The 9,517-nt window shown below is 43.3% G+C and overlaps 1 pseudogene; it reads right to left on the reverse strand.

Annotated features, from left to right (window-relative positions):
- Window positions 1–7: 7 nt before the first annotated feature.
- LOC110288943 lies at window positions 8–8,599 on the reverse strand (annotated as a pseudogene).
- Window positions 8,600–9,517: the final 918 nt, after the last annotated feature.

Raw genomic sequence — 9,517 nt, forward strand, 5'->3', positions numbered from 1 at the left:
GAGTTACAGTCCTTGTTCTTCTCTGCTGACTCATTTCTGTTTGGGGGCCCTGGCTGTTTCTGAAGGTGCTGACTGTGTGTTGGAGGAGCTGCCCTGCGATGACTTATTTCCTGTTTCTGTGCTTGCCTTGGCATCTGCTTCCTGCTGAAGGGCAATAACTAACGTAGCAGACTTGGTATAGGACTTTATGTGCTCAGGCCAGTGGTCCTGCTGACAGGGATAGTCGCAGTAGCTGGTGGAAACGGACTCCTTCTTGCAGTTGCGAAACCATGGCTTCTTGGTTCTCCAGCTCCAGCTGCTCCTACACCTAAGTGATGAGCAGATCCCACTCCTGTTCCAGGCTCTGCCACACCTCAGCACTGCTTCATCTTTGGGAGGTCCTGCTGGTGCCACACCTGCTGCTTCTCAATCTCAATCTTCAGCCTTCAAATCTCAGTTATTGTGCTCCCAGTGGTGTTCTTGGGGAGGTCATTGTAGATTTCTGTCATCGCCCCATTTATGGTGTCCATCATTTTGCTAGTGCACTTGGCAATGTGCAGCCACATCTGCTGAGGCAGTGGCAATGGGCAGGTCCGCATTGATCCCAGATGCCAGGGTACTTGCAAAGCCCAAACTTCTGACCATGGCTGTGTGCTGGTCACCAGCGTGATGGTAGACATGGATGGGCTCTGAGTGACCTCCTTCTGCTGAACTGTTGGTACATTACACAAGCTGCATGGCTGGGACAGTCTCCTTCAGTAAGAGCAGCCTCTGCTTCAGTACAGGTGTTTCTGGAGTAGGCTGTTTTCCTGCTTAAGTGTAAGGTGGCAGTTTACCTACAGCATCTTGCTTAGACGACAGCACCTTGGGGTCTTTCTTGTTTTTTGTTTGTTTGTTTTGGCTTTTTGTTTTGTTTTGTTTTTGTTTTTTGATCCTCCCGCCCAGAAGGATCTTCTCCTAAGTCTATGACAAGTTCGTTCTCTGAGTCCGAAACCAAGCCCAAGTGCACTGTGGGAGAAACTGTTTCATCCTTTCCGGTTAGTTTGTCCTTTGTGGGATGACGTAATGGCTTTGCTTTCTCTCCAAAGTTCTTCTCAGGCTCAGAACTGGCCTTGTCCTTGGCAGGTGTGGGGTCTACATTCTCACTGACAGGCAAGTTACTCTACTTCCTCTTTACCTCCACTTGGTTTGTGGGCTTGGGCTCCCATTGATGGCAGTGGCCTCTTTGTCCACCAAACTCCCTTCTTTGTCCTCAGGGTTCTCCGGCTCATTCTTGGGCTTCAGTTCCTCATTGCTGGAGTACTCGCTGTCACTGCTCTCTGACTTTTCAGAACCCTTGGAATCACTGTGCTCTACGGCTGTGCAAACATCCTCTAAGATCTCATGCGTAGCTGTGCTTTCAAACTTTATGGTATTATCCAGGCTGAGGTGGAACTGGCTTTTAACCTGCTGCTTGGGAGCGATGAGGGGGACAGGGGCTGACTGCTGTAGGACTGACTTGCTCAGCTCCTTCAGGTCTATCTCGGCTTTGCTTTGATCCAGGTTCGGTGCTTGTGGACAGAAAGGCTTCCCTGCTTGCTCAGTCTTGGTGGGAGATGGAACCTGAAGGGACCACCTCTAGTCCATAGACAATGCCCCCAAGTGGAGAGATCCTACCTTCAAATTTTGAACCCAGAATTGTTCCTGTCTAAAAGAAATGCAGGAACAAAAATGGAGCAGAGATTGAAAGAAAGAANNTCCANTGAGACTGGNCCAACTTNGGATCTATCCCATTGGCCGTTACCAAACCCTGACACTGTTACTGANGCCATGTTGTACTTACAGACAGGAGCCTAGCATGACTGCCCTCTGAGAGCTCCTACCAGCATTTGACTGAGACAGATGCTTACAACCAACCATTAAACTGAANTCAGAGACCCCTGTGGAAGAGTTAGGGGAAGGATTTAAGGAGCTGAAGGGAATGGCAGTCTCATAGGAAGACTAACAGTATCAACTAACACATATAACCCTCAGAGCTCCCAGAAGATAANCCACCAACCAAAGAGCATACATGGCTGTTCCATGGCTCCAGACACATATGTAGCAGAGAACTGCCTTGTCTGGCCTCAGTGGAAGAGGATGCACCCAATCCTGCAGAGACTTGATGTCCCAGGGAAGAGGGATGTAGATGTGAGATAGTTAGGAATTGGTGGGTGAGTAGGTGAGTGGCAAAGTACCCCCTCATAGGCAAAGGGAAGGGAATAGGGTGAAGAATGGTTGGAAGAGGGACTGCAAAGTGGGGCAATATTTGCAATGTAAATAAGTAAAAAAAATATAGTTTCAAGATAAAAAATGGGGGGAGGATATAATTTCCTCTTTTCTAGAAACCTAAAAGAAAGATAACCTGTTGCTATGGGCAACAGATTCACTTTTTTTTTTTTTTGATATGTGAGGTCCTTTATTAGTTCTCAGTTGTGCTTGNAGAGAAATACGTCCTGTTAGAAAAACACCAGCTTTTAAAGAGGGGCCCTGGGGTCAGGGCAGTGCTCTGCCTCCTAACCTCTCCTTTCAGTAGCAGCCCACCTGGTAGTTCTGAGCCTCAGCTTCCATGCCTTGATTTATAGCAGCTTGAAATTTATCTTGGGAACTACTCACTTTCAGCAACAGACACAGCAATGTCAAGAAAGTTACGTGAAATTCTAGGGAAGACTGGGCTAAAACACTTCACAGTTGCATACTGTCCTGAAAACACTCTAGTTTTCCTTCCTCTTGGGTAGGAGCAGGTACCTCACTGGGCAACAGGTACCTCAATTGGCCTTCATCTGCTGCAGCCCTCTTTCCTGAGGCCCAGTCTCTTCCCTGGGCCATTTGCTGGGTTCTTTTTTCACTATCCAGACAGTAAGGACAAGTCTGAGGCTAACTGCCAACTTTAGGGTAATGTATCAATAGTGGACCGATGCCTTCTCTGTGATAAAATAAGGGAATCCANATACAGAACACAATCTTTGCGGTAGTTTAAAAGCACAGATGGCTGAACGAACCATCATTGATATCAGGACAATTTGTTTTTCTTTTTAAATATATACGTGTTTTCTCATTTATGGGGAAGTAAAGTTAAAGATGAAGTGGCCTTTTAAAATTTAGATTTCAAGAATATGTTGTCTTTAGGAGCCAGAGGTGAAGGCTCTTCCCAACTGACAAAGCATAGCTGAAACATCGAAATAGAATTTGTAACATCCATTTATGAAATGGGATGGTAGTGAGAAGGACAGAGAAGCAGCATCAAGGCCTGGTCCAGGTGGGCATAGGCTGTCATTCCCTACACACTCTGATCCTTGATTTCTCTTGTGTACTTCTTCTTCTTCTTCTTCTTCTTCTTTTTTTTTTTTTTTTTTTTTTTTTTTTTTTTTTTTTTTTTTTTTTTTTTTTTTTTTTTAGTTATTTTTTATATAAATTTTAAAAATTAGGTATTTTCTTCATTTACATTTCAAATGCTATCCCAAAAGTCCTGTGGAAGTTGTCTTGGGACTATGTTGAGACAGGTATCTCTGATCCATTTCACAGATCAGCTTCCAGTTCCCATCGCTCTATACTCTCATCTGGGCCCATTCCGAATCTCTCATCCCATTTATCCTTCATTATTGGATAGTTTCTGGAGTACCCTGATGGCATCTGTCTTTTTCAAGGCTTGCTTGTTTTTTTTGTCCCCCTCCCCCTTTCTTTCCTTTGTTCAGCAACTTTCTTGTTTACATCTCCTTTGGGAAAATCCAATATGCCTAAGAAACAAGGTACACACAGTACACCGATTTGCTCCACCCAGCATCAATGAATTGCGACCTGATTTTGGATATGGCGCCTTACTGACGCCATTGACATGACGCCATCGATGTGTGTCAGTCTCTGGCAGCACATGCGCCTTGAGGTTACCTCCGGAGCTGATAGGGGCCCGCGCTTTGAAGAGTGGCGGCTGTTCTTCGTGGTTAGTTTGCAACTGTCTCTTGCTGGAACACAAGGGCTGCAGGTCAGAAATAATTAAGTATAGTGAGGCGAGCTGGCATAGGGAGGACGCAAGGGAGATGGGGTCGCGGGAGGGCACAAGTGGGCCTTCGATATCTGCAGTAACGGCTGTAGTGAGATCTTAGGATTTTTTTTTTCCTGAGCAAGAGTGTGACTCTGGGTGGCCTAGAATTTACTCCGAAATTATTATTCACACTTTGTTATGGTGGCGTGGGATTTAGTTCTATTTCTGCTACTAAATAGTTTTTATGACTTCCTTTAAAGTTTACTTTTCAATGGTAAAAAGAAAGAGTAGGTTTAGTTGGTGTTGCTAGNCAGAAGGTAGATGTGGATTGCTAGTGTAGCTAGTAAAAGTTTATTTTATTATGCTGAGGGTCTTTACCCAAGGTTTACACCCTAAATTCTTAACTACAGCTCTAAGCCCATCTCTCCAAGGCTACTTGCCTATATCATTTATCTTAGCTGAAGGTCAGGTCCAGACTATAGTAGTCTTTGACTTAAGGGTCAGGATCCTGAGGGAGATTCTCCAGTGTCAGGGCAGATCAAGGGGCATCCCTCCAGATATGCAAAGCAGAGCATATCTTGGTCTCTGCTTATGCACTGTCCAGTGGGTGTCATGGGATTCTAGGAATATGTCTTGTTATCTTGAGTGAGTGATGAAACTGGGTTCTGGTAAACAGTTTCAGCCATAGTTGTGTGCAGTGGGAGTCCTTGACTAAACTGTTTTCAAATGTCTTAAAGGCATTTGTTTTACTGTGCTTACTACAGGTGTCATTGATGGTCCCAGCTCTTCTAAATTTATTTATTCATTTCACTTTAAAGACAAAGTCTCCTTGTGTCACCTCCAAAACCTGCTATGTAGTCATGGCTGAGCTTGAAAGTGTAATATTCCTGTCTGAGACTTACAATTTACAGTCTTTCCCACTGCACCTAATCCAGAAAGCATTCTTGAGACTCAGGACACTAGTTCTGTCATGATAAATGGCAAAAAGTTATTCTAACAGCTATAGATCTTGGACACAAAGGCCAGCCTTTTCTCTAGCCCAGTTATTAGAGTCTCTTTATGGACCCTTTTAAAATATCTAGCTTAGCTTGGGTATCTGTTAGTGTTCTCTGTGATTCTCAGGTGGTTTTCTTAGAGCAATAGTGACACCACAGTTGCCTGTTTGCTAAAATCTGTGCTTTTTAAGAAGGATACAGGCTCACTTTGTCATTCCCAAAAATCAGTGTATGAAGAAAGATACCCATTAGAATTTACGTGATTCTTGTTTATGAGAGCAAAGTACTGGGAACAATATTTGACAGCGATAGACTGAGCAAATGAAGTATGCACTGCTTTATCTGTTAAATTTATCATGAGGGTGATAGTGTGCACACCTATAATCCAGCACTCATGAGGCTTGTACAGGATGACAGTTTGAGGCCCTCTTAGCATCCACATCAAGACCCTGTCTGAAAAGGCAGTCAATTGAAAGGTTCCAAATTTTTCATTCCTAGGCATCTCTTAGGAGAGTTACCTAACATAAGAGTCCCCAGAATCTACATATTTTTAAAATTTATTTAATGCCCTTTGGTGTTTTGCCTGCATGTATATATTTATAAGGAGTCAGAATCTCTGGAACTGGGGTTACACAAGTGTGAACTGCCATGTGAGTTCTGGGAAATAGAACCTGGGTCCTGTGGAAGAGTAACCAGCGTTCTTAAACTTCAAGTCTTTCCAGTCTCAGAAATGGTTTTCTTTGAGTGTGTGTCTGTGTGTGTGTGTGTGTTTGAGCACACATGTGTGTGTACATGTATCCATAGAGGTCAAAAGAGAACTCAGTTGGATCTGAAGGTACAGGTGGTTTGGTACCACCCAGCGTAGGGGCTGGAACCTCTGGAAAAACAAGTTCACTTGGCACTTGAACCATCTCGTCAGTATTTTTCATTCAGTTAACTTTTTATTTATATATTTATATATTTAATTACTTTACATCTTGGTCTCAGGCCCCCTTTCTCCTCTCTTCCCATCCCACCCTCACAAATCCCTCCCACCATTATAACCTCCTCTTCTCCTCAGATAAGGCAAAGCCTCCCTGGGATATCAGCCTGCTCTGGAACATCAGGTCCAGGCAGTGCTGAGTAGATCCTCCTCATCGAGGTCTGATCAGGCAGTCTAGCTAGAGGGAAGGGATGCAATGGCAGGCAACACAGTCAGAGACAGCCCTGTTCCAATTGTTAGGGAACCCACATGAAGTCCAAGCTCACATTTGCTACAAATGTGGGGAGGGGGCTAGGTCCAGCCTGTATATGCTCTTTGGTTGATGGTTCAGTCTCTGTTAGTCCTGATGGATCCAGGTTGGTGTTCTTGTGGTATACTTGGCATCTCCAGCTTGCTCAGTCCTACCTCTGACTTACACAAGACTCCTTGAACTCTGCCTGATGTTTGGCTGTGGTCTCTGCATCTGTTTCCGTCAGCTGCTGAATGAAGACTCTCAGGAGACAGTTATGCCAGGTTCCTCTGTGCAAGTAAGGCAGAGTAACAGATAACTTGGATTAGTTTATTGCTTCTCTAGTTATTATGGGAGTCTGTAGGCCTTTGTGTATCACAGCACATGTGTGAAGGTCTAAGGACAGCTGTAGCAGTCGATGCTCTCCTTTAGGTATGTATGCCCTTGAAACTGAGATTTTGTCATTAGGCCTGCCAGCAAGCACATTTGCCCACTGCTTTAGTTAGGGTCTCTATACTGTGATGAAGCACCACGACCAAAAGCAAGATGGGGAGAAAAGTACCACTATCACATATCCTGAGTCACAGTCCATTGAGGGAAACCAAGGCAGGAACTCAAACTGGAAAAGAATCTGGAGGTAGTAGTGGATACAGAGCCCATTGCTTTTTTCATCCTCTTTTCTTTTTAAAGTTTTATTTATATATTTTATGTGTGTGAATGTTCTTCCTTAATGCACATGAGAAGAAGGAATCAAATCCCATTACAGATAGTTATGAGCCACTATATGGTTGCTGGGGTCTGAACCTAGGACCTGTGGAAGTCCTCCTACCCATGGAGCCATGTCACCAGCCAAACTCAGCCTGTTTTATTATAGACCCTAGGTCCATCAGCTCAGGAGTGGCACCACGTACAATGGACTGGGCAACCACATCAATCACTAATTAAGAAAATACCTTGCAAGTTTGCCTTTAGCCCAATCTCATTGAGGCATTCTCTCAGTTGAGATTCCCTGATCTCAGAAGACTTTTAGCTTGTCTCAAGTTGACACAAATGTAGCCAGAAAGCCCACCGAAACTTCTTGCCAGACCCTTAGTTTTTTTCTTGCTCCTGTGACTCAACATCTGGCAGAAAAAAATGGAGCAAAGGTTTATTTTGACTCATGTTCAGAGATCTGCAGTGTATCATAGCACAGCAGGCATGGTGGAGGTGCTCACTGGATGGCAGTGTTGTATGTGAGAGTGATTGCTCATGTCATGACTGACCAGGAAAACCAGAATGGCTGGAATCAAATCTGGAACCTAAAGGCCACTCCTAATTATCCACTTTTATCAGGAAAGCTGTTCTTTATAAAGTTTCCACAAGCCTTGCTAAATAGCACCACTAACTAGGGCGCAAGTGCACTATACAAGAGCCTCTAGGAAACATTGTAGACTCAAACCATGTGTTCCAGTAGTGAATGAGATCCATTCATCTAATGTCTCCTGGTCATGGTGGGAGTAACTTTCTGTAGCCCTCTACCTTCATTTTTGCATAAGGAAAACATTTCTACTGGATTCCTTGTCACTGCTATACATATACACATATACATATACATATACATATACATATACATATACATATACATATACATATACATATACATATACATATACATATACACACACATACACACACACACACACACACATATGTGTGTGGGTGTGTTTGAAATTATCTCCAAGCATGCAATAATAACCAGATGCATTGTTAATCATCAGAATTATTATCTACTACATTTCATTACTTTATTATTTCATTTTTTGTATGAAATATGTGTACACACATGCATACATGTGCCTCAGCCTTCCAAGTGACAGGCAACAGATCCTCACCAGCATGCCCCATTCTGCATTCTGTTTCTTTTAAATGGTTGTATGTATGTGAGAGAAATATATGTGAGAGAGACAGGCATTTTTGTGCTTTCACCCAAGAAAACTTGTGTGTAACAGCTTGAGAATAACAACAGGTGAGTATTGCATATCCAAAATAGTTTGGACCAGAAGTGTTTCATACTTTGGCATTTCCTGTACTTTGAGGATACTTAGGCATGAATCTGATGATAGGATAATCTTAATCTGAAAACTTAAAGCTGGAAATTGATATGAAATATAAAGGTTTTTCAAGATATTTTAGACTATGGGTTACTTTGTATGTTGGACTGGGTATTCTGTGCTTGCTCCATAGGTTGGCTTGGAGTACTCGGAGACAGCACTGCTTGACAGAAGATACCCTGCTTTCCTAATGCCCTCAAAAGTACAAGGCTCAAGAGTATGAACTTTCTGGAGCTGCTTTGCACTTGATGCAATCCTGACCTCAGTAGAGAGGCCTGGCAAGTGGAGCTTGAGGTCTCTGGTAGAGGAGAACACGGACACCATGGTGCCAGCACTGTTCAGGTTGGTTGATTATTTATTGTGTTTGTGTGTATGCACATGAGTGTTCACCATGCCATGTATGTGGAGGTCAGAAGACAACTTACAGTAGTTACATCGTTCCTTCCATTATGTGAGTTTAGAACACTGAACTCACATTGTCAGACTTGAAAGCAAGCTCCTTTACTCACTGATCCATTTTGATAGCCAGATTCTTCCACTTAATAGTGTCTCCTGAAGGCACAAGAGAATCAAAAGACTAACACTGGACCTTACTTCTCTATATATATTTTGTTATGCCACACAATGCTGAGGTTAGAACCCAGATTTACTACTTGCTAGGCAACAGCTCTGCTACTGAGCTCTCCCAGAGTTCAATGTTGGGCATTTCTGCTGGGCAAACCCTTTCCCGTATTGAATAAATAAGCACATAGGCAATAGAAATTTCACGTCTGATCAAATTCATCCTCCTACTCAAGAGGTGGCACTGTACTATAATATTTTGAGTATCAGTAGAAGCTATGACACATGTTACATGTAGCCAACATCAGTTATTTTAAGTGCAATTCCCTAGTCTTTCAACCTGTGAAAGTCACTCTTGAAGGATATTTTGACTCCATGTTGTATACAGTAGAGCTTCAATACATTCTCTTTTCAAGGACAGGGTCTCACTCTAGGTCTGACTGTGCTGAAANTCATGTAGACCAGACTTCTCTTATACTCAAAGAGATCCACGTGCCTTCTCTTAAGTGCTGAGATTAAAGGTGTGAACCACTATAGCAGGTTGTCAGTAGGTTCCTTAAGTTAGCTGAACTGTCTTGCTGTGCGCTGACCCCCTTGAGTAAAGCATGGTTTTGTGTGTGTGTGTGTGTAGGGGGTGTCACACAAATTTGAGCCTGTTTGGATTGGGAGGGATTCTAAACC

Source organism: Mus caroli, unplaced genomic scaffold, assembly GCF_900094665.2.
Source record: "Mus caroli unplaced genomic scaffold, CAROLI_EIJ_v1.1 scaffold_21293_1, whole genome shotgun sequence".
Lineage (NCBI taxonomy): Eukaryota > Metazoa > Chordata > Mammalia > Rodentia > Muridae > Mus > Mus caroli.